Source organism: Halichoerus grypus, chromosome 6 (genome assembly GCF_964656455.1).
Source record: "Halichoerus grypus chromosome 6, mHalGry1.hap1.1, whole genome shotgun sequence".
Taxonomy (NCBI): Eukaryota; Metazoa; Chordata; class Mammalia; order Carnivora; family Phocidae; genus Halichoerus; species Halichoerus grypus.
Genome location: NC_135717.1, coordinates 24286174 through 24311866, shown reverse-complemented (window position 1 = coordinate 24311866; position 25693 = coordinate 24286174). Strand labels below are relative to the sequence as shown.

General features: G+C 47.0%; 1 protein-coding gene, 1 long non-coding RNA gene and 1 pseudogene across 4 annotated transcripts in view; 2 read left to right on the top strand and 1 right to left on the bottom strand.

The window, feature by feature from the left end:
• Positions 1 to 12398, bottom strand: part of LOC118518197 (acyl-coenzyme A synthetase ACSM1, mitochondrial-like) — a 24427-nt gene extending 12029 nt beyond the window's left edge. The window contains exons 1-3 of one of the 3 annotated variants that reach the window (XR_013448845.1): positions 12211 to 12398; positions 9330 to 9959; positions 8775 to 8976 (exon numbers count right to left, since the gene is read on the bottom strand). The gene's annotated coding sequence lies outside the window, so the exon portion shown is untranslated. Of the gene's footprint in view, positions 1 to 2323; positions 2910 to 8774; positions 8977 to 9329; positions 9960 to 12210 lie in introns of those variants that run through there. The other 2 variants (XM_078074738.1, XM_078074739.1) reach the window with 2 other exon arrangements.
• On the top strand, positions 6939 to 25693 carry LOC144382259 (uncharacterized). Its single transcript, XR_013448846.1, has 3 exons — positions 6939 to 8290; positions 8727 to 10034; positions 24138 to 25693. It is a non-coding gene; the product is annotated as an uncharacterized LOC144382259 (long non-coding RNA).
• On the top strand, positions 14582 to 19252 carry LOC144382023 (thyroid receptor-interacting protein 11 pseudogene; annotated as a pseudogene).

Genomic DNA, 25693 nt, shown 5'->3' with positions numbered 1-25693 from the left:
ATTCAGATTGTGTTGTCCCCTCTGCTAGGCAACTGCCCCACCCCCATTTATCTTCCTGATGAACTTTATTCCTCCTTTATGGTACTCTAAAATATCTTTCTAAAGCTAAGCCAGACCAGGATTTGAATCTTTTTTTTTTTTCTTTTTAAGATTTTGTGTGTTTATTTGAGAGAGAGAAAAACGAGAGACAGAGTAGGGGTGGAGGGGGAGGGGCAGAGGGAGAGGGAGAAGCAGACTCCCCAGCTGAGCAGGGAGCCCAATGCGGGGCTCGATCCCAGGACCCCAGGACCACCACCCAAGCCAAAGGCAAATGCTTAACCGACTGAGCCACCCAAGGATTTGAATCTTGACTCCAGCTATGTGCCAATTAATCCCCTTTCATCTTCTCCTCTGTAAAGGGGGGTAATTACAACACTTAGCTCTCATAGTACCTGTGAGTGTGTGGAAAACTCTTCACACAGTGCCTGGCACACCAAGTTAGTTCCATAAACAGTTACAACTAGCTATTATCCTGGCCCCAAGAAAAGTCAGTTGGGAGATTCTCCTTCTGTAGTATTTCTTCCCACACTTCCATTGTAGCCAACAGAGCATTATACTTCTTTTTTTTAAAAATATTTATCCATTTATTTTAGAGAGAGAGAAAGAGCTCAAGAGTGCTTGAATGGGGTTTGGGGGGCAGAGGGAGAGAGAGTCTTAAGCAGACTCCCTGCTGAGCATGGAGCTCTATGCGGGGGCTCAATCCCACGACCCATGAGATCACCACCTAAGCTGAAACCAAGAGTCGGAAGCTCAACCCACTGAGCCAACCAGGAGCTCCCAATTATACTTATTTTTGCTTGTCTGTTTCCCTCAGTGGATAACAAGCATCCTGAGAATAGAGATTGCCCCATTCATCTCTACTATCCTAGCATCTAGGGCAACACTTACTTAAAAACAAGAGTAACGGCAAGGTGAGCATGTACAAGAGGTTGGACATTGTAGCCAGAGCTTTATATACTTCCTTTCATTTCCCTTATCACAACCCAGCGAGACTGGCTTATATTTCCATTTTGGAGACAGAGAAGCAGAGACTCTGGAAGGTTCAATGCTATGCCAATGGTCTTGAAGCCTGTAATTGGCAAGCTGAGATTTGAACTGGGGTCTGAGTTCCTGAGAGGGAAAGCTCTTTCTCCTTTGCTATGTTGCTGCTCACAGTACAGGCATGTGGAAAATGTTCCACAGATGAGTCAGTGGCTATGAAAATACTTTGTGAAATACAGCACCACCTGGGTATAAGGCAGTATTCTGTTGTTGCAAATAGTTGATACAAAGGAACCTGGATCATGGGTATATTGTAGTTCTCATCCCACCCTCCTCCTTGTCCAAATATAAACTATGAACCATACAAGAACTAACCTAGAGTCTTAATATTTCTTAGGCCTGGAAGCAGACCAATTAACTGATGATTTAAAAGCATATTTTTTTTGCAAAAAAGTCAGACAAGTATGTGAATTGAGGCTAAAATAGTCATTTTGCTCCAGCTCCTGAGATGGTAGTCATCTGTCTGTCAGTTACAGGGATAACAAGGAGGCTGGGCAAAGTGGCCCAGCAACAGAAATGACTTGAGAATTGTGTTGGAAGAAAGATACCTGCCCCTGCCCCTACTATCATTAATAACGTTTTTGTGGTTCAAGACATGCCTGATACTCTGAGTGCCCTGTCACCTGGCTAGTCAGTGATGCCTTTGGGAGTCACACTGTGTGTGTGTGTGTGTGTGTGTGTGTGTGTGTCTGTGTGTGTGTGTGTGTCTGTGTGTGTGTGTGTCTGTGTGTGTGTGTTGGTATATACAGGAAGTTTCTGCTCCCTCCCCCACTCTAGCTAGTGTCCCACAATCAAACCTGTGTGCTGTCCACGTGAACACCAGAAATGAACTGCTGGGGCCAGCTCCTGGCTGCCTGTGGTTGCCACCCTAGGAAGGGATGAAGTAGGCAGGACTTGCAGATGGTGGGCTCCATGTAACTGGAGAGAACCTCCCATCCCGCCACCCTTCCTGGGCTCCCTAGAGCTAATGATCACAAGGATGGTAGCACCATGTCCTTACACCCCTTTTCAAAGTTTTGTCCAATAGTTTTCAGTACATTGGCCTCTTGACAAACTGATGAGCTGTGAATTGTCTTTGTGCAAATTGATTTGGGGCAAATTAGCCTAGAATTCTGAAGCCTCCCATTGGCTTCAAGCAATGCTGTGAGCAGAGTGGGGCCTCTGCACATACATGGTTCAGCTCGTCTGCTGGGCTCAGTGGCTCAGCACATCCTGACTGACCAAGAAAGTACCATCTACCTACTGTTTCTGACTGTCCGTAGACCTCGTAGAGCAGAAGACCTGTCCATTTTCTCCACTGCTCTTGATCCTCCGGCAGCAGAGCCTCCCCGCCAGCACTGCAGTGCTCCAGGGTAGGGAACCTGAGACTTAGGGGAAGGCAAAGTGACAAGAGAACTTGCAATCAGGCCTTGGATGTTCTGCCCCAGGCCCAGAGTGTTAAGAGCTCAGAGCCTCGTCATCTGGATCATTCATGCTTCTGCTTCCTCATGTTCTTACTTGCCTTTTGGGCAATTTGCTGGTGGTCAAAGCCAACTGGAAGTCACTCACTTCCTGTCAGTTCATGTTAACTCTTCTGGCAAGGGCTGGGTGGTGGTGGTGAGGCTAATGGGTTTGGATCAAAGGTTTGGATCAACTTTGGAAGTTGACATAAAAAGATGGCAAAGATGTATTTATCAGACCTTGTCTTCACATTCTCCGTGGCTATGAGGGGTATTTTATAAACTGTAATGTGATGGGGGATAAAATCCCAAGAGCATGTTAGGATGCTAACAGAACTGCATTGCCTTCTCTGAAGGGTAGGGTCATGTGAATTGAAGGGCTTTTGTATTTCTGAGCAGAGAATGCAAGTTAGAGGGTAGAAATGAATTGCCCAGGACATCAAGGAAGACTGGGATGCGTGTAAGAAAGGAGAGAAGGGTTATGGTAGCAGCCCTGAGAGAAAGAATTTCAGGGAGCCAAAAAGTTGGCTGTGAACATCTGTGGTAGGTACATTGCATGATGTAAATCCTCTTCTTCATTTTTCCCCATAAAATTTTCTGCTTATAAAAAAACAACCACAAAATAATGATGGATTCCCTGAAGGACGTGCGGAGAAGTGATTGAGGTCTGAGTACCAGGTGGCCTGGGGCTGAGCCGGGTCAGCTCTTGGGGATGAGAGAGGTAGCAGACATCTGGTTCACCTTCTCATCCTCATCACGCTGTCCTGGTACATCAGAGTCAGAGTCAGGGACAGGAGGGCTGAGTTCACTGAGGGTGTCTTCTTCATTCTTCTGTAGCTTTATCCAAAGTAGGTAAAATGGGCAGATTCTCTCATGCAGTCATTAGCTATGCTTTGGTTGTATTTTTACTGGGTTTGGACAAAGATCATCGACTGAGGAATGTTCAAAAAGTAGCTTAATATGAGCTTTGAAATACAGATGGAAACAGGATCCAAATCGCTTGAGGCTTCATGAATAAAATCAAACCTGTGTTTCAGAGTTAGCTTCATAAGGGTAGCCATAGAACACCTTAATATTTTAATTCTATATTTAAGACATGTTACTCTGATTTTTGAAGTAGCCGTTTTAATCTCAGACTCTTTAAAAGATACATAAATGCCCATAAGTTTCAAAGAGCAGATTTCAGTTTAGCTGAAATTAACCTGCAAACATGGGGAAATGCAAAACTAAAACTCTACAGTAAGATAACACTATATATCCATCAGATTGACAAAAATTAAAAACTCTGACAATAACAAATATTGCCAATGTTATGGAACAATGGGAATTCTCCTCTCCTGTTAATGGGAGCATTTCAATACTTTGGAAAATCGCATGGTAAAATGTCATGTCAGTGTGAACTAGCAATTCGTCTTCCAGAAAAATGCTACAGAAATGCATGCTTATACGCACCAGCGTACATGTACAAGAATCCAATGCAGCATGAATCACTAATAGCCCCAAAATGAAAACTACCCAGTGTCCATTAATGGTAGAACAGATAAAAAACACATGATGTTTTTATACAATGGGATATTATACAGCAATGAAAATTAACTACAGCAACCTGCAGCAACGTCGACACATCTTAAAAACATAATGCTGAGAAAAGAAGCCAAATATTACAGAGTAATATCTGATTACACACATAAAGGTCAAAAGCAAGTAAAATATGATAATTTGTTTAGGGGTATTTCCTTAGGAGGTAAACTATAAGGGAAAACAAGGAAATGAACACCATAAAAGTCAAGATAGTAAATTCCTTTAGGGAAGAAAGAGAACCATGAAGAGATCTCTGGGGTGTGGGCAATATTCTGTTTTTCTGATTCAGTGAGTGGTGACACACGCATCCTCGCCAACATTTGTTATTTCCCGTCTTGTTAATTTTAAGCATTCTGACTGGTATGAGGTGGTATCTCGTTGTGGTTTTGATTTGTATTTCCCTGATGCCGAATGAAGTGGAGCAGTTTTTCATGTGTTTGTTGGCCATTTGTATGTGTTCTTTGGAGAAATGTCTGTGCATGTCTTCTGCCCATTTCTTGACTGGACTAATTGTTTTTTGAGTGTTGAGTTTGGTAAGTTCTTTATAGATCCTGGATACTAGCCCTTTATTTGATAAGACATTTGCAAATATCTTCTTCCATTCCATAGGTTGCCTTTTCTAGTTTTGCTGAGCTTTTCCTTTGCTGTGCAGAAGCTCTTTATCTTGATGAAGTTGCAATAGTTCATGTTTGCTTTTGCTCCCTTGCCTTTGTAGATGTATCTAGCAAGTAGTCGCTGCGGTTGAGGTCGAAGAACCTCCTGCCTGTGTTCTCCCCTAGGATTTTGATGGATTCCTGTCTCACAGTAAGGTCTTCCATCCATCTTGAGTTTATCTTTGTGTATGGTGCCAAAAAATGGTCCGGTTTTATTCTTCTACATGTGGCTGTCCAGTTTTCCCAGTACCATTTATTGAAGAGACTGTCCTTTTTCCACTGGATATTCTTTCCTGCTTTGTCGAAGATTAGTTGACCATAGAGTTGAGGGTCCATTTCTGGGTTCTGTCTTCTGTTCCATTGATCCATGTGTCTGTTTTTGTGCCAGAACCATAGTGTCTTGATGATGACAGCTTTGTACAATAGCTTGAAGTCTGGCATTGTGATGCCACTAGCTTTGGTTTTCGTTTTCAACATTCCTCTGGCGATGCAGGGTCTTTTCTGGTTCCATACCAATTTTAGGATTATTTGTTACACTCTGTGAAAAAAGTTGATGGTATTTTGATGGGGATTTCATCGAATGGTTAGATTACTCTGTGTAGACATTTTAACAATGTTTTTCCAATCCATGAGCATGGAACGTTTTTTCATTTCTTTGTGTCTTCCTCAATTTCTTTCCTAAGTGTTGTGTAGTTTTTGGAGTACAGATCCTTTACCTCTTTGGTTAGGTTTATTCTTAGGTATCTTATGGGTTTCAGTGCACTTGTAAATGGGATCGATTCCTTCATTTCTCTTTCTTCCGTCTCATTGTTAGTGTATGGAAATGCGACTCATTTCTGTGCATTGATTTTATATCCTGCTGAATTCTTGTATGAGTTCTAGCAATTTTGGGGTGGTCTTTTGGGTTTTCCACATAAAGTATCATGTCATCTGCAAAGAGTGAGAGTTTGACTTCTTTGCTCAGTCGGATGCCTTTTATTTCTTTTTTGCTGTTGTCTGATTGCTGAGGCTAGGACTTCTCTAGTTGAAAAACTGTGGTGAGAGTGGGCATCCCTGTCATGTTCCTGACCTTACAGGAAAAGGTCTCAGTGTTTCTCCATTGAGAATGATATTCGCTGTGGGCTTTTCATAGATGGCTTTTATGTTATTGAGGTATATCCCCTCTACCCCTATACCGTGGAGAGTTTTAATCAAGAAAGGATGCTGCATTTTGTCCAGTGCTTTTTCTGCATCAATTGAGAGGATCATATGGATCTTGACCTTTCTTTTATTAATGTGAAGTATCACATGGATTTGATTTGCGAATGTTGAACCACCCTTACAGCCCAGGAATAAATCCCACTTCGTCACGGTGAATACTCCTTTTAACGTGCTGTTGGATCCTGTGCGCTAGTATTGTGCTGAGAATTTTTGCATCCATGGGGTCTTTGTCTGTTTTTGGGATCAAGGTCATGCTGGCCTTATAGAACAAGTTTGGAAGTTTTCCTTCCATTTCTATTTTTTGAAACAGCCTCAGAAGAATAGGTATTAGTTTTTCTTTGAATGTTTGGTGGAATTCCCCTGGGAAGCCATCTGGCCCTGGACTCTTGTGTGTTGGTAGATTTTTTGATCACTGCTTCAATTTCCTTGCTGGTTATGGGTCTGTTCAGGTTTTCTATTTCTTCCTGATTCAGTTTTGGTGGTTTCTAAGTTTCCAGGAATGCATCCATTTCTTTCAGATGGCCTAATTTGTCGTCATATAGTTGCTGTGTGTGTTCTTAAGATTGTTTGTATTTCTTTGGTGTTGGTTGTGATCTGTCCTCTTTCATTCATGACATTATTATTTTGGGTCCTTTCCCCTTTCTTTTGGATAAGTGTGGCTTGAGGTTCATCAAGCTTATTAATAATTTCAAAGAACCAGCTCCTGGTTTCATTGATTGTTCTACTGTTCTTCTGGTTTCTATTTCATTGTTTTCTGCTCTAATCTCTATAATTTCTCTTCTCCTGCTTGGTTTAGGCTTTATTTGCTGTTCATTCTCTGGCTCCTTTGGGCATAAGGTTAGCTTGTGTATTGGAGACTTTCTGATTTTTTGAGGAAAGCTTGTATTGCTATGTACTTTCCTCTTAGGACCGCCTTTGCTGTCTCCCAAAGGTTTTGAACAGCTGTGTTTTCATTTTCATTCATCTCCATGAAATCTTCAATTCTTCTTTAATTTCCCGGTTGATGCATTCATTCTTTAGTAGGATGCTCTTTAGCCTCCGAGTGTTTGAGTTCCTTCCCTATTTCCTGTTGTGATTGAGTTCCTGTTTCAAAGCATAGTGGTCTGAAAATATGCAGGGAATAATCCCAATCTTTTGGTATGGGTTGAGACCTGATTTGTGCCCCGGTATGGGATCTCTTCTGGAGAATGTTCCATGTGCCCTGTAGAAGAATGTGTATTCTGTTGCTTTAGGATGGCATTCTGTGATATATCTGTGAAGTCCATCTGGTCCAGTGTGTCATTCAGAGCCCTTGTTTCCTTGTTGATCATCTGCTTAGATGATCTGTGCATTGCTGTGAGTGGGGTGTTGAAGTCCCCTACGGTTATTGTATTATTCTCGTTGTGTTTCCTTCATTTGGTTATTAATTGGTTTATGTAATTGGCTGCTCAAGTTAGGAGCATATATATTTATAATTGTTAGATCTTCTTGTCGGGTAGGCCCTTTAAGTATGATACAGCGTCCTTCTTCATCCCTTACTACAGTCTTTGGTTTAAAATCTAATTTGTCTGATAGGAGGATTGCTACCCCAGCTTTCGTTTGAGGTCCATTAGCATGATAAATGGATCTCTACCCCCTCACTTTCGATCTGGAGGTGTCTTTAGTTCTAAAATGAGTCTCTTGTAGATAGCATATGGATGGGTCTTGCTTTTTTATCCAATCGGATACCCTGTGTCTTTTTTTTTTTAAATGATGTTTTTTTTTTTTAAAGATTTTGTTTATTCATTTGAGACACAGAGATACAGGGAGAGACAGAGAGAGAGAGAGAGCATGAGCAGGGAGAGAGGCAGAGGGAGAAGGAGAAGCAGGCTCCCCGCTGAGCCAGGAGCCCGATGCGGGGCTCGATCCCAGGACCCTGGGATCATGACCTGAGCCGAAGGCAGACGCTTAACCATCTGAGCCACCCAGGCACCCCTACCCTGTGTCTTTTGATTGGAGCATTTAGCCCATTTACATTCAGAGTAACTATTGAGAGATATGAATTTAGTACCGTCGTATTACCTGTATAGTCCCTGTTTCTGTAGATCTTTTTCTTTCTGGTCCAGTGTTACTTTTGGGCTCTCTCTTGGCGTAGAGGATCCCTTTTAGTATTTCTTTCTTTTTTTTTTTTTTTAAGATTTTATTTATTTGACAGAGAGAGACACAGCGAGAGAGGGAACACAAGCAGGGGGAGTAGGAGAGGAAGAAGCAGGCTTCCCGCGGAGCAGGGAGCCCAATGCGGGGCTCGATCCCAGGACCCTGGGATCATGACCTGAGCCAAAGGCAGAGGCTTAACGACTGAGCCACCCGGGTGCCCCAGTAATTTTATTTTATATTCCTCTTCTTTTGGGGGTGAAGTTGAAGATCGTTTTTATATGTTTAAGAGCCATTTATATTATCTTTTACTGTGAACTGTCTGGTCAAGTAAGGAATTACTTTCTTGACCTTAGTAAAATGATAGTAACACTGTTAGGCTCTGAAGTCCTTTCTATCAAGGCAGTGAAGGGATTTGAGATGGGAGGATGACTTAGTCAGATTGAGAAATTGACCAAATGACCACAGTCCTTGGGCATGCAGGGGAATCCTCACCCTAAAGATGGAGCCTATGGGTAGATTGTATAAGAAATGTAAAGAAAGTGTAAAGTGGTGGTTCCTGAGAATAAGGCCATGGACCTTACTTGGAGCTGAGGGTGAACCCAGGCATCAGGGAGATGGGGCCAGGCCTGGCTAAGAGGCCTGAAATCCTGTCTCCCAGGCTCCTGAGGCAGCTTTCCTAACCAGTGCTACAGAGGTGGGAACCCACCTTGGGGCCCTGGGAGCTGGACGCCCCAGGCAGGGTGTCAGCCGGCCTTCCTTCCTTCTTCCTCTGCATGGGCTGGCATCTCCAGACCGGACCCACTAGGAGAGGGCTTCCCAGGCAACATGTGGTGAGCATCTTTAAAGTTTTGTTCCAATAATCTATCTGTTGTGGACGATATTCTATGACATACATGAAAAATGATTTCCTAGAAAAATAAAATGCAAGAGACACATAAAATAGAAGCTCAACTTATTTATTAGGAGAATCAATAGACATAGAATTCCTATGTCCCATTGCAGTAAGTTTCTAAATGCTACTGAGATTTGGTTCTTAAAGTAGTTATACTTTAAGCAACAGGGCTTTAGAACAGATATTATCTTCCATTTCCCCCTCTTAGAACAGATACTATTTTCCATTTTCCCCTCTTTTATTTCTCATCGTCTTCACTCCAGCTCCCCACCCCACAGCTGAACCAGTCCATTTATTCGGCAACGTTTGCTCATGCCTTCCCCTCCCACAGACGGTCTATGAGGCCACTTTATAAACAGGGGCTCTTACCCACACAGGATGGAGAGGAAGGGAACGTGGTGGCAATACGGCTTTTCTTTCTTTCTTTTTTTTTTTTTTGCTTTGACATTTATCTGCCCCATTTCCTGACCCCAGAATCTTATTTTCGTCATGATCTCGCATTGTTGAGTTTTCACAGAGTCCTGAGAGGCTTACACCTAACCAAGAGAAAGTATATTTCCAAGAGGAACATTTAGATCTGATTTTTTATGTAAAACCCTTGGCTTTCTTATGTAAAATTATGGGACTTTTTTTTTAAGATGGTTAATTCCACCATCAAGTAGATTGTACTTACTTGAGTTCAAACAGCTTTAAAAAAAAAACTGGGTGTTGCACGCAAATAATGAATCATGGAACGCTATATCAAAAACTACTGAAGTACTATATGGTGATTAACATAACATAAAACAAAAAACAAGAGAATGTGAAAGTCACTCTTTGTCCCATGAAGTCCACAGATAAACCGCTGACCCCAAAGAAGAGCAGAAGGGTCCTCATTTGCTCTTCTCCTGGGGTGGGCTCTGCAGGGATGATTTCCCACCTCACTGAGCGATAGCTTGTCTCTGTCTCTCAGGATATTTTGCTCGAGTCCAAGGCATCAGCCAGCTGCTAAAGGCATTTCTGCGGAAGACAGGATGTCATTATCAAATTCTAAATCTTGGCGCTGGGATAGATACCACCTTCTGGAGATTAAAGGTAAATGAAAATTCCCCTTTTTCTTTCCCGAATTGTTTCATTTGTGAAGGTGCCCGCCTGGTTCAAAAATGTTAAAAATATATTCAGAAGGAATGCAGTGACTGCCTGTCTCGCGCCCCTGTCCCCAGCTGCTTGCACCTGCTGCCACCCTCAGCCACATATGTGATGTCACCAGGGCCTCGGTGAAGGATAGGTGCCTGGCTTCCCATCCTTTGCTGTTGCAACAGGGGTTATGAAAAAAATCCTTGTAGACATGTCCTCAGCACGTGTGGAAGAGCCCTGCCAGTGGAATTGTGAGACCCAGAGCCCCTGCATCTGCCATATTGACGATAAGGAAGAGGTTTCCTTTTTTATTATGTTATGTTAATCACCATTCATTACATCATTAGTTTTTTTTTTTTAAAGATTTTATTTATTTATTTGACAGAGAGATTGACAGCGAGAGAGGAACACAAGCAGGGGGAAGTGGGAGAGGGAGAAGCAGGCTTCCCGCTGAGCGGGGAGCCCGATGCGGGGCTCGAACCCAGGATCCTGGGATCATGACCTGAGCCGAAGGCAGACGCTTAATGACTGAGCCACCCAGGCGCCCCTCATCATTAGTTTTTGATGTAGTGTTCCGTGATTCGTTGTTTGTGCATAACACCCAGGGCTCCATGCAGAACGTGCCTTCCCCAATACCCATCACCAGGCTAACCCATCCTCCCACCTCGCTCCCCTAGAACCCTCAGTTTGTTTTTCAGAGTCCATAGTCTCTCGTGGTTCATCTCCCCCTCCAATTTCCCCCCCTTCATTCTTCCCCTCCTGCTATCTTCTTCTTTTTTTTTCTTAACATATAATGTATTATTTGTTTCAGAGGTACGGATCTGTGATTCAACAGTCTTCCACAATTCACAGCGCTCACCATAGCACATACCCTCCCCAATGTCTTACCACCCAGCCACCCCATCCCTCCCACCCCCCACGACTCCAGCAACCCTCAGTTTGTTTCCTGAGATGAAGAATTCTTCATATCAGTGAGGTCATATGATACATGTCTTTCTCTGATTGACTTATTTCGCTCAGCATAACACCCTCCAGTTCCATCCATGTCTGATAACGATGATTTTATTGTCATCATGACAGCGTCCTCGGTACGGTTTGGGGATGTGCAAGGCTGGGTGATGGTGATATGAAACAAAGGCCTTTTGTAGCTATTCCCTGATTTGGTCCCTCACCTACTCTGTTAGGGGGCAAGAACAGGTGTATGTAACTATGCTCATTCACAGGAAAGGCGATGGGTCTGGTTAGTGGCAGAACCAGGACAATATGGACTGCAGCTCCTGCAAGTCCGGGTTCCTTCCCTGTTCTCTACACAGGGCCTTGTGCTTGTTCAGGGGGTTCTTTGCGGTCTGTCGATTCACGGTGTGTCTGTACCTCAGGCCCCACGTCTGTGTCCCGTGTCATAAGTCATAAAGGCACAGCCACGGCGCTTACTAGGGCAGGTCCTGCTGGGAGAGTCTCTTGTGTATTTATTTCCTCAGGAATCCTCACAACCCCGTGAGGTGCTGTCCCTTTCTCTACTGTGCAGACGAGGAACGCTTGGCCCGGGGAGGTTAGTGACTTCCAGCGCCTCACAGCAGACACGTGGTGGAGCTGGGATCGGAAGCCCATTCCCCGGCTCCAGAGTGCCGGCCCTTTCCCCCCACCGTGCTCTCCTCTCACAGAAAAAGTAGTAGTACCACAAGACAGTGCTCACCCTCACCATGCGGGGTGCTTTGTGATATTTGCTCTTGTATCCTATTTGATCCCCTAAATGCTGGCCCCACTCCACCCCCCCCCACATTGGTTTCCTGACCCTCCCTAATCTGTCTCAGTCTGGGTTTTGGAAAACTCTGTTAGGTCCTACTTCCCCAGCACCTCTCAGTGCCTCCCCACGTCCATCCCAGTGGCGGCTCCCCCAGTTCAGGCTCCCCTTGACTTCTTCCCTGGACCTTCTTCCTGGATGGCTGTGAGATCCTCCTAACTTTTGTCCTCCATCCGTTCTCCATGCGGAGACCAAAGTCACCTCAAAATACATTTCTGACCATAGTGTTCCTAATTTAAGGCGCTAAGTACACCTTTGCTGTTTGGGGCCTAGTGTTCAGTCCATGAAGATGGTCGGTCAATGTATGAGGGAATACAGAATTAGAAAACTTACTGTGTGTTCGTCCTCAGGATGAAGATCTTCTCCCAAGTAAGTATTCTGAGGTCGACTTTCCAATGATAGTCACGAGAAAGCTGCACAGCACCACGGAACCTCACTGTGGGGTTGCTCACAAGGTCCTCGATCTTGGGACGAGAACGTGGCCTCGCAATGCTCTATGAATGGATAACACACAGGATGGACGTGCCATTCACACACATGCTTTGGTCAAACTAAACCCCCCTTTTGACCCCACTATTGGGGGAAAAAAGAAGCAAAAGCTGTGGAAAACTCACACTTTCCTATTTCTCCCAGCATAAACAGTAGGTCCAGTACAGCCAACTGCCCCAAAGACATTGAAAGATGTGCCCCCGATAACGGGGCACATGACAGTCACCTGCAGGAGCTCTCAACACCACCAACGGTTCCTGTTGCAACAGCCTGATGCTCTACAAATTCCGGTCTGTTCTGTCATTTCATAATGGATCATGTTTCCTGTCAAGCATTAAAGCAGTCCCAAAGAAACCTGGAGAAGACTCGGCTTCCAAATCCAAAGGGAGAAAGGCTTTTTAAAAAGCTCTTCAAAATTAAACTAAAAGTCGTCCCAAGGCGTTTCCACAGTTCTTTCCTCCCAGTTCCCAATTTCTCAATGTCAGGATCTTGGGCAGTCTGGTCATAGGGGCCCGGGTCTGGAGACCGCGGCAGCTGTAGAGTCCCTGGATGGACGCCCGAACGTCCTGGGCGGATCCCAGGGGCTCTGATGGCCCCTTCCTTATTTAGTGCCGTCAGGCACTGGGAGGTGGAGGGTCTGCAGCGGCGGGGCGACCCGGAAAGCCTGAGACCATGGCCCGCAGAGCACAGCGTCCGCTCGGCCTGGGGCTCACTGGTTAGCGGAGTTTTCACCCAGGGCAAACCCCGGGGGAGGGCAGGGGAAGGCTCGGGTGCAGTCCGCCCAGGGCGATGCTGGGTGGGGCCTGGACAGAGGGCGACGGGGACGGCCGACCCACCCCGCTGCTCCCCAGGGGCTCGGGCAGCGGCACCGAGCCGGGCTCCAGGTCTTGGCGTGGCGCAGCCCCAGGCCCGGACCCCGAGGCCTGATGTGGGGCGGCGGCAAGGGACCAGAGCTCGCGACCAGGAGAGCAGCCGGCCCTCCCGCGCCCGAGCCTGGTACGGGCTCCTGCCGACCGGGACCGACGCACTCGCCTTCCCACGGTCTGGTGGGTCAGCTGCTTCATGCAGCTGCATTGCTTCTTCCTGGCGGCCGCGGCGGCCGGCACGGCCAGGGCGGGGCAGCTCGAGGAATAGCCCGGGGGGAGGGGGGCCGACATCGCTTCATGTCCACCCGAGGCGGCAGTGGAAGCGGCTCTGGGGCCGGCGCCCCGCCCTCGCCGCCTCTCATCCAGTGGCGCGGCGGGTCGGGGCCTTGGGAGGCCAGACCCGGGACGCGGTACCCAGCCCCTCCTCCACCCATGGCGGGAACCCCGGGGCCGCCCTGTGCAGGGCCCGGAGGCCCCCTATCCGGCACCGCCACCACCGCCGCCCGCGACCCCCTGCCGGGTCAAGCCGCACGCCTCCGCGAGGCAGCGGATGCGCCCAGCGCACGGAGCCTGCAGTGAACCGCCAAACCCCGGTGTGGGACGCACTGTCCGCGTAGAGCTGGCAGGGCACAGAGGGACAGAACACTCTGGAGCCTCTGGAGGCTGGAAATGCCCAAAGTCTCCTTGAGGGCCCTGCCTCTGCGCAGGTGTAGATATCTGTCAAATGCACCTGCGATCTGCTCTCCTAGGTGAATGGATGCGTGTGCCTGTGTACTAGTCACCTCGATTAAGAAGATACTGTTGTGTGGAAAGCACAAGCCGCAGGAGTTGTGTACCGAGATACCACTTAGGGGGAAAGTCCAGGGCCACATGCATTTTCTGTGGGCAGGCACCTGGGGGCAGTCAGGCAGGAGCACTTACTAGGGGCCCACCCAGGAGAGCCAGGAAGCAGGGGCAGAAGGGGAAGGGGCCCAGCCCTGCATGGGAAGTCGTGGGGCTGAGCGGCTGGGACCGGGACCAGTGGCCAGAGTCGGCCCTGGGAAGGCCCGAGGCCTTGGCCTTTCCTAGCAACGTGGCCTGCGCCGGGGAGGCGGGTGCCGGGCCCACGCAGGCGTTGCCTAGAAACGCCTATTGTCTTCTGATTCTTAGCCTGGCGCAAGCAGGGGTTCTGGGACACTTGGCGGGGTAGTTCGACTGCGCTGGACGCTTTTCCACAGCGGACCACGACAGTTATATGACCCGCGGAGATGTGCTCTTGGGTTGGTGGCCTGGGCTCTGGCCTAGGCCATTCCCAGGGGGGAGTGGATGGCCGTGAGACTTCCTTGACCGGCTACAACTCGGATCTCACGATGGACTTTGCTGATGTCATATCATCTCAGACAGAAATCAACAGACTCCTCAACGAGATCAAAACACTGGAGGCTGATCTTACACTTTGGAAACGTTTGTCCAAGGGACCAAATAGCTCAGACTCCAATGCCATCTGGAAACTGAAGAGCACCATCAGGGACCTAGAAGAGAGGCGCATGAGGGAGATGGAAGAACATCAACTCGGAGTTGCGATACTGCACAGTGTCCATCAAGAAAAACAGGCCGACATCATTGACAGGCACCGCAAACAACTCCTCGAGTATGAAAAACGGATAGAAGACCTGCAACATCAAGAGTCTGCCGGTCATGGGAAAGATGACTTACTTCAAGAAAGGGAAACTGAGCTTCGAAGGTTGAAGCAACAGCTTGCAGAAATGGAGCGGCTGAATGACAGTTTAAACAACGTTGCTTCTGATCTCAGAGCAGAAAACCAAAAGTTGGTTTTGGCGCTCCAGGATGTAAGACATCAGCTGGAAGAATCGATTCTCCGGAACAACGAGGATTCTCTGGAAAACAACACTGCTGTGAGGGCTTTAAAAATAGAAAAAGGACGGTTAATAGCAAAATTGGCTCGGGCGGAAAAGAAGCTGTTGGAGGAAACAAACAAGTGTGAGCAAACTATCAAAGAATTGTCCCCTTTAGAGCATGTGCATTTCATTCAACACAGTCAAGAGAAAGACCTGGAAATAGTACACCTCAAAAAGAGGATCGAGCAGATGGACGCTGACCGTAAAGAAACGAAGGAAATGCTGTCCTCTGCTCTGGAGGAGCAGAAGCAATTGACACAACTCATTAAAGAGAAAGAGATGTATATTGAAGAACTTACAGGAAGTCCAGAGCTTCAGGAGGAATTCGGTCAGTCTACCCAAACCTTCAGAGGCAGTGACATTTTCCAGCCATCCGTGGAGGACAAAGACAGGTGTCTCCCATCCGTGACAGGCGAAAATCATCATGTGAGAGAAGAACTGGAGAGCCTAAGACAACAGAGTCGCTCTGTTCCTGCGGTCGACCCTAAAATCCTAGACGAGATCATAGAACTAGAGTGTGAGGTGTTTCAACTGCAGGAGTTAAAGGATGATCTCGAGGAGGAAATCAGAGAGCAACAGAAGATCATTCACAACCAGCAGCAGGGGAAGATAGGACTGCTTCATTCTTTACAAGAGCAGAAGCAGAAAGTGGAGCATCTCCAATACCGGCAGGAGCAGATGAATACTGAACACGCTCAGCTCCTTTCAGCGAAAGACGAGGAGATTCAGCATTTGCAGGACACGATAGAACAAATGAAAGCCCGGTTGCCTGACAAAAGCCAGCACATTCCAACAGAAGACTGTGATGATGTGGAAGTCACAACCAGTCAGCCTCTTCCTAGAGAAAACGGAAGCGAAAAGCTTGATTCACGTGAAGCCGAAACTCAAAGATCAGTCCTAGGAATCAAAGAACACGAACTGGAGATGAAGCTTCTAACTGAACAGAACATCCGACTGACGGAACAGATCGATCGGCTCTCCAAAGAGGAGATTGGTAAACTAACTCAGATTATCCAGCAGAAAGACTTGGAGATTCAGGGTCTTTCCAGCAGGATCTCTGCGGCTTCTCACAGCCAGAACGGGGACGTGGAGCGACTTCAGCGGCAATTGCAAGAGCATGCTTGGAAAAGCGAACAGGTCTTGGCTGTCTTAAATGAGAAAACGAGGGAGAACAGCAATCTGAAGACAGAGTATGACAAAATGGCAGATAGAATGGCTGCCACAGAAGCAGAGCTCCGGCGGATGCAAGAGGAAAATCAAAAACTGTCCACTAGAATTGACAGTAGTGGTCAGGAGCTGTTTAGAGAAACGATTCAGAATTTATCACACATTGTTCGAGAGAAAGACCTCGAAGTGGATGCGTTAAGTCAGAAATGTCAGACTTTATTGACACTCCTGCAACCATCCAGCACTGGTAATGAGGTTCGAGGCGTTAATATGGATCAGTTCAAGCAGCTTCTACAGGAACGGGACACATTAAAACAGCGAGTGAAGATCATGGAAGAGTGGAAACAGCAGGTGATGACCACAGTCCAAAATATGAAGCGTGAGTCACCCCAGCTTCAGAGAGCTCTGGCACAACTCCAGGCGGGGGCTTTCGCCAGCAGCGAAAAGGATTCTGAACTAGAGACGACCTCTAGTGACCTGATCCAAACGTACAAAGGCAATGAAATAAAATTACAACATTTAGAGAAGGAACTGGCACAAATTCAGCTCAGCATCGGGGAGCTTTGCAATGCCAAGGATCTCCTTCTAGGGAAACTGGACGTGATTTTCCTCCAGCCCTCCCCCGACTCCTCAGAGTCAGCGGACTCTCTGGAGGCCATGAAATCTGACAGAGTGAGTGAGGCTTCTCACTTGCTCCAAGCGGAGGTAGAAGAGCTGAGAAAATCCATGCAAGAAAAAGATACAATGATTCGAGCCCTCCAGGAAGATAAGCAGAGATGGATTGATTCAGTGGCTGCCACGTGGGAAGGAGAAGGCCAAGAACAGGAACACAGGGATTCTGACATCGAGCAGCTGAAGGAAAAACAGGCCGTTCTACAAAACTTCATTCAGGATCAGGAGCTCCGAATCCAAGCGAAAAGTGAGGACTTGCTTTCTTTACAGGAGAACTTCCGTAGCCAAGTGAGTGAAAATGAACTTTTGAGGCAGACGGTCACCAATCTGAAGGAGAGAATAGCAGAGTTGGAAATGGATGTGTGTCAACTGAAAGAGGAAAATGCAAAAGTCGAGGAAAACTCTAGAGAAAAGGAAGTGGGAAATGAGGCATTGCAAGAGACAGATAGGCTGCTTTCAGTGATGCGGAGAGAGGAGGAATCCCAGGGTGCTGCGATGAAAGAGAAGGCACTTGCTTTGGAGCAACTATTGCAAGAGAAAGAAGAGCACGAGACCGGGGTATTGAACCGGCTGGTCAGTGCAGTTACATCCATGCAGGGAAAGACAGTTCTGTGCCAACAGGGGAGAGATGAAGTCCTGTTGGCCCTGAAACAGAAACAAACGGAAACCTGTGCCCTCCAGAAGGAGGTTCACCATTTACGTGAGAGCGAATTACGCCTAACCCAGGAGCTGGAGAGACGGCGACACCTCGCTCTAGAAGCCGAAGACGCTCATCGCCGGGAAGCTCTGGCCTCAGAAGACAAAGTGGCTCAACTCAGGAAGGAAGTGATGGTCTTGCAGGGAAAACTCGTTTTGTCTTCCACTGCCATGGAAAATGCCAGCCGAGGAGCCAGTGTGCAGGTAGAGTCGCTGCAGGAGCAGCTGCACGTGGTGACCCAGCAGAGAGAGGACACCGCGCTGCAGCTTGCTGCCTCCCAGGAAGAAGGAAAGCGGTATGGTCACATCCTAGCTGACCTCAAGTTGGAGCTCGCCGAATGGATGGAAAAGGCAGACAGCCTAGAAGGAAAACTGAAGTCATTGCAGGGACGATTACATAAAACAAATGCTGACTTGGAGCTGAAGGAAGACCAACTCCAAGAATTCCAGAAACAGAATGAGGTCCAGCAGGAAATCCTGGAGGACACACAGAAGAAACTGATGAACTTAGTCAGTAAGTCCGAAGGAATGGTGGACAAAAGCCTACTAAGGAGCCTCTTCCTGGGATCTTTCCAAGCACGTGATGCTGAACGGCAGGAAGCCTTAAGGTTGATGGGAAGCATGCTGGGGATCCGAGAAGACCAGATGTGGCATCTGTTCAATGAAGGGCCAGGTGGTGTTACCAGCTGGATGACTCGGGGGCCTGGATCCAAAAGCGCCCCCAACACACGTGTGAAGCCAAATCACCGACCTATGGCCAAGAATTCTTTTTCAGGACTTTTCGTCCAGTTTCTAGAAGCGGAATCTCATTCAGCTTTGCCACCACCAAAGCCCTCTGCTCATGACGCGAAGCCCCCAGATTCCGGAGGAAGGGGAAAACTGGCTATGAAACAGGGCCCACCACGTCTGAACGCTACCCTAGGATCCACATCCCGGACAAAAGATGCGAAGCCCCGCACCACAACTGTGTCTCTTATTACCCCACCTGGACCGGAAACGGATGGATCGGAGCACCTTCTTCTAAATGCCGTCACTGATGCTTTGCCCACGTACACACCCCAAATACTGTCACCTGCCAAGAAGGTTGGAATGGCGGCCAAAGGCCTCTCAAAGGAATAGAGGATTCTCAAGCCAGAGATGAGACAGCGCTCGAAAGACCCCAAGTCGCTCTGTGTGTTTACCTTATCCCAAAATGTCCTTTTGCAAAACGTAATATTTTTGCAGTCTTGCTTTCAGCTTAATAAAAATATTCTTTTATGAGTTAACAAAAACAGGCATCTTTTCATGACTGCAGAGGTATTCACCAAACTGAAAATGGTGGTTATTTCTTATGAGAGTAGACACTGGTGGGGTTGGGGGCTGTGGTCAATGGTACTTCCAGTATTGTTTGTAATGCTTTGATGTTTTCATAAGGAGCACCTATCTACATATACCTTTGGTAAGGAAAACATCAACTTGTTTTAATGTTCCAAACTTATCAAATACACGAGCACATACGCTTTGTTTGAGAAACTAGGTGTATAGCATGAAAGTTTAAGATGAATACATTTTTTTTAAAAATGCAAGTTTGATTTTCCCATCTATGTCCCATTTCTCTTTCTCCGTTTTTATTTTTAATTGTTTTTTCCATTTCACTTTATGTTGCCTGGGAATCTACTTCATGGGTAACCTGATTTATCTCAGGCCTTTAGAAATATATGTATATTTGTCTATTTGGGCGTATAGTATTCTATGACTTGCTTTTTAAAAAAAAAATCACTCTGCCTTGGAGATCTTTACAAATGTGAATGAATTCCAATTCATTCTTTAAAAGGAAATGCAGGCATTTATGGATATACCCTAAATTACTTAACTAGCTCCTATTGATCAGTATTTAATCGGTTTTTACTTCAAATGTCCATGGTCAACTCCCTTCTTCATTTCCTCAAAAGCCACTGCAAATCTTCATTTGCAGTTCCAGGCTAATTACTCCACTATACTCTGGAAACCATCCATTCAGACTTCTTTTCTTCTTCTTCTTCTTTTTTTTTTTTTTTTTTAAAGATTTTATTTATTTATTTGACAGAGAGAGCAGGAGAGCACAGGCAGGGCGGGTGGCAGAGGGCGAAGGAGAAGCAGGCCCCTTGCTGAGCAGGGAGCCTGATGTGGTGCTTGATTCCCGGGTCACCGAGATCATGACCTGAACCAAAGGCAGACGCTAAACTGACTGAGCCACCCAAGCGCCTCCCATTCAGACTTCTTTAAAGATCTCATTCCATTAATTTTCCATTCTGCTGTATCTTCCGCCTGCCAAATATCTTAACTCCTTCCCTCCCTTTCTGTTGCCAGTGCTCTGGTTCACCCATTCCTGTCTCTTGCACAGACTAGTGCAGTAGACTGCCTACTGATCTTGCTGGTTCCACTCTCGGCCTCCTTTGAATCCATTCTCCATGCTGCTGTCAGGGCGAACTGAGATGAAAATCTGATGTGACTTCCCTGCTGTCATTATTTGTGGGTTCCCTCATTGCTTGGAGTTCGACCTTTAAGAGACCATCCAAGCCCTTGCTTTTGCAGCCTTCCCTCCTGCTCATCATTCACATACAGGCCGCCCTTTAGCCCCAGGGAATTCTTACAAGCCCCAAATAGATTTTTATCCAAATAACTTCAAGTGCATGAGCCTCATCATTGTGCCTTGACAAAGGTACAAAGCAGAAGGATTTCATTTTTCTCCTCTTCACCCATTGGTAAAGGGAGTGATTCCCACCCTAAAGTTATGGGATGTCCGGATGCTGAACAGATGAGCTCGACAGTAATTTATTACCCATGTATACTCCTGGCGCACACCGTGCAGGGCCACAAGGGGGTTTTACCTGGGAGCAGAATGAAGAAGGGCTTTGGGGCGGGGGCAGACCTTGTAGTAACAGGAGAGTGACGGTGAGCCCTTCTTCCTGCAGGAGGGCATGACTGGCTTGCTGGATAATTCCACACGCTGTCAGGGAAATGGACCTTACTCCTTGGGGAGAAACTGTGCCTGGTCCCTGGGATAAAGAAGGTCGTTTGGCCAGGAGACCTGATCTGTGGGAGCAGAGGGGGAAGGGAACTTTGAGTGAGGCCGAGGCCATTGGAGGCCCTCTGATGTTCCCTGCTACCAAGACAACACTGCCTATTGAATCTTAATCTCAGGCTTTCCATCACAGTGGACTCTGATATCTAGACATCAATTTCAACCTGGGACTGAGACTTTTAAGGATTAGGACAGGTGCTTCTCTAGGAAGTGAAATTGTCACGTGACCAAGAGGGGGAGTTGGTCTTCAAAACCAAAATGTATCAACTGTCATTGATGGTCACTCAGTTGATCCCAAGGGAATCCTGAGGTAGCCAAGGGGTAGAAGGAAAGGCTGACGTCCTCCAGCACCATGGAATCTGGCAATGGACTGTGGATAGAAGCAGCCACCCCCACCTGCAGGTTGGATATGCAGACTTTGGCTTCAGCCTGTAGCAAGAAGGCCTTGGTAACTACATTGAGCTGGTGGGGGTATCATGACCCGAGGAACAGCAGACAGCGGGATATGAAGGCTCAGAGTCTGTGAGAGACTCCGTTTCCAGGAGAGCCCAGTGCATGGCCAGCAATTGCTTCTTTCCTGGTCTATAACCCAGGGCCAAGGAGGGCCATTACTTGCATTGGGAGTCCATGGACAATTCCAGGGACTCCAGGGAACCTGGAGAGGTAGTTGCTAAAGCCTTTTTACTTGGAGCACTAACGGGTGATTTTTTCTTTTTTAAGATTTTATTTATGTATTTGAGAGACAGTTGGAGCTGGAGGAGGAGGTCAAAGGGAGTGGGAGAAGAAGCAGGCTCCCCACTGAACAGGGAGTCCCCTGCCAGGCTGGATCTCAGGACCCTGCGATCATGACCTGAGCCAAAGGCAAACGCTTCACCAACTGAGCCAGCCAGTCGCCCCCTCACAGGTGTTTTGGACAGATCCTAGAGCCTTTTGTTGAGGGGAGCCCCACCCAGCATGGGCTCATTGACAAGTAACAGCCTAAATGGGCTTATGTAAAATTTATAAACAAGGAATATGTTGCCTCCAGAACCAAAAAAAAAATACTGACAGACTTTGAACTTGTACGTCCTTCTTTGTTTCTAAGGATTTTATTTGGTTACTTGAAAGAGCCCGAGAGTGAGAGTACAAGGGGCTGGTAGGGGCAGAGGGAGAGGGAGAAGCAGGCTTCCCAGTGAGCGGGGAGCCTGATGCGGGGCTTGTTCCCAGGACGCTGGGTTCGTGACCTGAGCCGAAGGCAGACGCTTAATGGACTGAGCCACCCAGTGGCCCCTGCACCTGTATGTCCTTAACAAGTGTGTCAAACAGATGTCCTCACGTAGGTAGTCGTAGATGTGATGTCATACCTATGTTCCTGGAGAAAGACGGGTGCAGGAAGATCCTGCCCACAAAGATGCCTGTGATAGCAGAGAGGTTTGGGTGCCCTGTGCTTAACAAGGTAAAATGTGTCCCCTTCAAAGTCAAGGCACATTTGACTGAGAGGATGTTGAAATACGCATGGAACAGAACATACTGACCAAATCTATATTAGCAAAATATTCCCCATCGTTAAATTTGTTGGGCTCCCTTGTGTTTTTTTAAAGATTTTATTTCTTTCTTTGAAAGAGAGAGACACTTAGTGCACGAGCCCAGTGGGGGGGGGGAGGGGGGACAGAAGGGCCGAGTGAGAGAATCCCAAGCTGACTCTACCCTGAGCACGGAGCCTAACATGGAGCTGGATCCTATGACTCTGAGATCATGACCTGAGCAGAAAGCATAGCCCACTGACCCACCCAGGTGCCCCTAGGGGTCTCAAGGTTTTAAGGGGACCAGGATTTATTTTAATCAGGTATGATAAGTCAGGAAGATATAGAAGTAGCTGTCACAATGGAAGAAGTTTTGTAGATTTACAGATCCCAAGAAAGGAGGTTCTGAGAGCCATGGAGGGCCACCTGGGGAAGCACCAGGATTGGTCAGGAGAAAGAGGGAGTGAAGGGAAAATGTGGGCAAGACCCTTTATTGTGGTTTCCATGGGAAGGGACAGGTGAGGCAGGATAAGCACATTTAAGACTGGCTAGTTTGAATAATTTCAGTGGGCTCCAGGGCATAGTGGTGTCTGCAGTAGTCTGTCCCTGCCCTTGGGGTGATCAGGGCAGGGCATAGTGGCCCAGAGCTTCTTAAGAGGAGGTGGTTGGGGGGTAAGGGTTCTGTACTGGTTGGTTTAGATGTGAAAGGTATGCTCACAGGCAAGTTGTTGACTTTTTCTAAGAATTAAGTAAGCCTGCCAGGGACAGTCCCTCCAAAGTCAGCAAGGCCTGATGTCAAAGCATTAAATACAGAAGCTAGAAAATATGGTTATTTTACTAGGTATAACGATAATTGGAGCCCTGGTATTGAGTCCATGAAGGTTACCCAACTGGTACATCTTAGCAGACATTAAAGTTAATTCAGAACCCATGTTTTAGAGGGCCAAAAGCCAATTGACCTCCTTTTATCTTTTGCCATATACATTATCTTAGTAAATTTTGGATTTCTTTTCTTTTTTTTTTTTTTTTTAAGGTTTATTCCTTCATTTGAGAGAGAGACAGCAAGCAAGTGTGAAAGAGCAGGAACCAGGGGGAGCTGCAGGCAGAGGCAGAGGGAGAAGCCGACTGACTCCCCTCCAAGCAGGGAGCCTCTCATGGGGCTCAATCCCAGGACTCTGGGATCACGGCTGGAGCCGAAGTCAGACGCCTAACCATCCGAACCACCCAGGCGCCCCTGTAAATTTTGGATTTCCAATTGGGCCCAATTGTGAACCTATGTTGAATTAATTTGGGGGGTTCCTCTTCCTGTATCCAGTTTTCTTTCTTCCATTCCTCCTTTTCTTGGGTTTGTTTGGTCCTTGATATATGGTTGGGTTAGGGAGTGTCTTTTTACCCTGTTCATCTTTCTCCGTTTTTTCTTCCAGAGAGTCTCAAATCAGCATCATCAGGGTTGGAGCCTCTGTCGTGGCAATGGTCGTATGGTCTCAAGTCTCCTGGCGTAAGTCAGGGTGTGAATTGATACCCTCACTGTGCCACAGGGGTGCCACGGATGTTTCCCCCATAACCCTGAGGATGGCGATCTTGTGCCAAAGAGGTTTAGGCAGTGGAGTGGTAAGTGAAAGAGCACAGGACCCACAGCGCAGACGTTGATAAAGCCAAACCACCTTCTGCTACAGCCCTACCTTCTCTCAGTGTGGACTGCTTCCCCTCCCCCCTTTTCCCACTCTACAGATTCCCTCAGGAGACTATTTCATTTCTAGCCCCATAAAGTCATGGGTTTTTGTTTCTGTCTCCAGCTATTCAGACATGGTGCACATGTCCTGGGTGTTTATGGGGAAAGGGAGCCGGGTGGGTCGGCCCCACAGATGACTGTCCTCTTCCTGCGGGCATGCCAGTCCATCTCCCCAGTGTTGGAGTCCACAGCCAGGAAGACCATTTTGTCCATGGCCAGAGTGGGAGCCTCAAGCCCCTGGATCCAGAGATGAGTCCCTGGACGCGCTGGGAAGCAACAACACTAAGAGAAAGCAAGTGTGTGGAGGAGGGGTTTTGCACTGGGAGAGAAGTGGAGCACCAAACGGCCGACCCTCCACTTTTGTGTTTCTCATCAGCTCCTGGGCCCTGGGCTGCCATGGATGTGCGCCTCAAAACCCTGAGGGCTCCGGAGGACACACGGTAACAGGGAGAGGAGCGGCAGCTGGGGAGATGGGCAAGGCCACTCGCGTTGCCTGAACCACAGTGACTCAGGAGAGAGTCTGTTTCTGAAATGTCCCAGAAGTATTCCTATTCTTGCAACAAGTTCTCTAACTATTGCTTCATGTTCTTCAGTGTACTCTAGGTTCCCTAATGTGCTCAGTGATTTCATTCAGTGCATTCCTGCAGTATTGGTCTCTTTTGTTCCTAGCCACTGGGGGAGGACACTTCCAGGAGGCATACAGGACTCCGGGTTTGCCTTCAGTCCAAACAAGTGCCAATAAATATTTTCAGTTGGCTCCTTTCAGACCTAGGGTCCTGGATTAAAACCAACCTATGGTTTGGAATTGTCATCTTGTTTTGGATTCTGTACTTGCTGTCTCTCAATCCTCTGTAGAAACGCTGTCTCCAATGAAGTGATGCTGGCTCACTGGTCTCAATCTTGAGCAGATACAGACTTCACATGGGAAGTTCGTGAGAGTTTCTCCCATCTAACCCTCCCTGTTCCTCAAGTGTCACTTGAGTAGTTTCCAACCGCGATGCACATTCCCTCCAACGTGAGACATGCCGATCTGAAAAAGCTTTGCTGGCACTCAAACACAAAACCACTAAATACAAAGAACTTGACTGTTGATCAGGAAGCCTTCCGGGGACACCTGGGCGGCTCAGTCGATTAAGCGTCTGCCTTTGGCTCAGGTCATGGTCCCAGAGTCCTGGGATTGAGTCCCACATTGGGATCCTTGCTCAGCGGGGGCCTGTTTCTCCCTCTGCCTCTCTGTCTCTCTCTCTCTCTCTCATACATACATACAAATAAATAAAATCCTAAAAAGAAAAAGAAATTCTCCCAAGGAAACTTTTTTAAAGTTTTTATGTACAATTAGTCCACATACACTATGATAGTCATTTCAGGTGTACAATCTAGCGCTTCAACACTTCCAGGCAACACCTGGTGCTCATCACAAGTGCATGACCTAATCCCTATCACCTATTCAACCCATTCCCCCAAACACCTCCCCTCGGTAACAACAGCTTGTTCTCTATACTTAAGAGTGTTTCTTGCTTTGACTCTTTTTTCTTCTCTTTGCTCATTTGTTTTTTTTTTCTTTAGAAACTCCACAGATGAGTAAAATCATACAGTATTTATCTTTCTCTGATGTATTTTGCTCATCAAAGCAAATCTTGATCAGAAGCAGGAAGGGTGTTACACAAATACAATGAATCGTGGAACACTACATCAAAAACTAACGTACTGTATGGCGACTAACATAACATAATAAAATTTTTTAAAAAGCG